At 42.9% G+C, this 3062-nt stretch overlaps 1 pseudogene; it reads left to right on the forward strand.

Annotated features, from left to right (window-relative positions):
- The first annotated feature begins 1188 nt into the window (after positions 1–1188).
- Positions 1189–2553, forward strand: LOC114688841 (annotated as a pseudogene).
- Positions 2554–3062: the final 509 nt, after the last annotated feature.

Genomic DNA, 3062 nt, shown 5'->3' on the forward strand with positions numbered 1-3062 from the left:
TAGTCCCACACCAACAAATACAAAAGAAGGGAAACATACAACACAGCACAACCACCAGAAAAATACAGGAATTAGCAATCACTGGTCATTAAAATCCATTAATATCAATGGTCTCAATTCAACCAATTAAAAGACACAGGGTAACAGAATGGATACGAAAACAAGATCCATCCATTTGCTACACACAGGTCCTGATAAGGAGGGTGCTGGACAGGAGTGACTGGGAGAGAACTGAGACTAATCAGCAGTGCATAGAACAGGGTAGGGCTGTAGCTTCTGACTGGACAGAGCTCAAACTGCTCCTTTCTGGGTGCTACAGGCTGCTTTAGATCCAGATTACTTTGGTTGTAGTTTTGCTTTAGTGTTTTAGAGGCAGGGTGTGGCAGACAGTGTCTTGATGTGTACCCCAGGCTACCCTGCAATTCACTGTGTGTGTTCTGCATGCCTCAAGCTCACAATGCCCACATCAGGCTCCAAAGGCCAACATCATGCTTGGCTCCTTGCAGCTTTTTAGATGGAGATGAAGGTCTCTGGCAGGGCCTTAGGGAAAGTGGACTCACATCTGGGGCAGCCCTCATGTGTAGAAATAAATAGTGATTGGCACTAACACATACTAATTCCCCTCCATGAAGCAGAATGCTCATCAAGATGGGAACACACACCTTCCTGGATGTTTTCTGTAGAGTTACAACACATTATCACATGATTAAGCTTTCAGTTTAAACTTGAGTGATGACACCTGTCTGGCTTCCTTGCTATTCATCACCTGGGAGACCAGACTTTTTCCTTTAACTGACTAGCTGGGACTTATTTGAACACTTGGCCAGTCTGAATTGATCTCGGCACAGTCCCCATTGACCTAGAACTCACTTTGTAGACCAGGCTGGCTTTGAACTCACAAGATCCACCTGCTTCTGCATTCCAATTGCTAGGATCAAAGGAGTGTGCTACCTTTGCACAGCACAATTAAGTTTCTTAATTGCAAACAATTAAAAACAAATTATATACAGTCATGACAAAACAATTGAAATTTTACTACTCTCACAAGTTAGTGTATTCTGTTGCAAATGTGTCCAAGAGTCCCTAAAGAGAACATCAAGTCTGACCTTCAGACTTATTCAGAGCAGCTCAGTGGTGGTGCTGTGTGTATTGTAAAGAGTTGGATCTGACTGGGTAGGTGCTACTGTAATGGCTCTGTTTTACAGGAAAGAATATCTTCTGGGATGCAGAGGCAATGGTTGGAAAATGAGCATCGTCATTGATCAGGAGATGGACTATACTGAACTGGTTCTCTCTGCAGGAGAAATCACACTTGGAGAGAAGAATAGGAAGTCAATGAAAGGTCCTCAACTGAGAAAAAGAGAGGTCCAAAATATGTCACAGGCTGTGTGTACTCAGATAAATTCTGGAGGGGGGGCGTGGTCAAGGCTCACATTAAGAATTCCAATTACAGCTTGACCAGAGATGGAATAGGGCTAGAATTGGAAAATTCTTTTCATAATATTCTTCCACTTCCTCATAAATACCTACAAAACAGGCAGAACAAATGCTATTTTTTAATTTTTGTGAGACCATGGATCCGGGATATCTCTGGTCAGCATGTCCTTACATTAAAATCCAATTTTTATGTGAGAAGTCTGTCATCCTCAATTGAACTGAAAGCGCCTGATGTACTTCAGTTCCTCAAAGCCATGAAGGATGCTGAACTGAGATCAAGTTGAAGACAGTGTTTGCATGGATCGTTTGACGCTGAGGAATTAAAACTAGAACAACTTGACACATTTTTAACAAGGAAAAGTTGACCCTGGAGGAGCCATTCTATTTCCCTAAATCAAAACATGCAGAGGTTAAAATGTCCCCTAAAGAAAAGATTATAGAGATTCTCCCTAAAACTGTTTCTGCATTTGCAAACACTGACGGGGGATATTTGCTCATTGGTTTAGATGGGAAAAAAGAACAAATCATTGGTTTTGAAGCAGAGAGCAGCGATCTTGATCATCTAGAGCGTGTAATAGAGAAGTGCATCCAACAGCTGCCTGTCACTCACTTCTGTGAGGAGCAGGAGAAGATAAAGTACACATGCAAATTCATCCCAGTCCACAGACCTGGAGCTGTGTGTTCCTATGTCTGTGCACTCAGAGTGGAGAGATTCTGCTGTGCTGTGTTCGCTGCAGAGCCCGATTCCTGGCATGTGGAAGACAGCTGTGTGTAGAGGTTTGCCACAGAGGAATGGGTCAAGCTCCAGGTGGATGATACCCCACCATTTTGAGGAAGGGGGATTAACAATCACTTTTCATGTACTCTGGAGGTTGGAATATTGCTTTCTGGGACCTGAGTAACATCAATACTCCTCATGTCAGGGTTTCTCTGTGTGTAGCCCTGGCTCTCCTAAAACTTTTGACCAGGGTGGCCTCATACTCACAGAGATCTGCCTCCCTTGCCTCCCAAGTGCTAAGATTAAAGACATGAGACACTACCATTGTTTATCTTTATATTGCTTTACATTGATAAAACATCATATTTGTAGCAAGCACTCAAATTTTGTCTTGATGTCCCATCACTGAATGAATGGTTAAGGGAAGCAAAACTCAGTTTTTGTTTTTCCCAATATAGTGCATGGTTTCCAGGGCTGTGGATGGACCACACAGGTTCCATTCCACTGCTCCACACCTCCACTCTTTCTGTTTTTACTTTCTGAGACAATGTCTAACTTCTTCAGGCTGCCTTTGAACTTGTGATCTTCCTGCCTGTTGAAGCTGAGTAACTCAGATTATAATCCTGTGGCACCAAGATGGCTGCATGAGTCCTTTTGTACAAGGGAGTCAGGTAATCTCCATTTTTAAATAAAAACTGCTATTGAATTTTTTTAGTTTAAGATTTATTATTATTTTTAATTGTGTGTGAGCCCATGTGGGTACAGTGCCCACAGAGGACAGGGGTATCCAGTGCTCCTGAAGCTGTAGTTACAAAAGCTTGTAATCTGCTTGACATGGATGCTGGGAACCAAACTCAAGTCCTCTGCAGGAGCAGTACCCCCTTTAAGCGCTGAAGCCTCTCCAGCC

This window comes from Peromyscus leucopus, unplaced genomic scaffold (genome assembly GCF_004664715.2).
Source record: "Peromyscus leucopus breed LL Stock unplaced genomic scaffold, UCI_PerLeu_2.1 scaffold_1443, whole genome shotgun sequence".
NCBI classification, from domain to species: Eukaryota; Metazoa; Chordata; class Mammalia; order Rodentia; family Cricetidae; genus Peromyscus; species Peromyscus leucopus.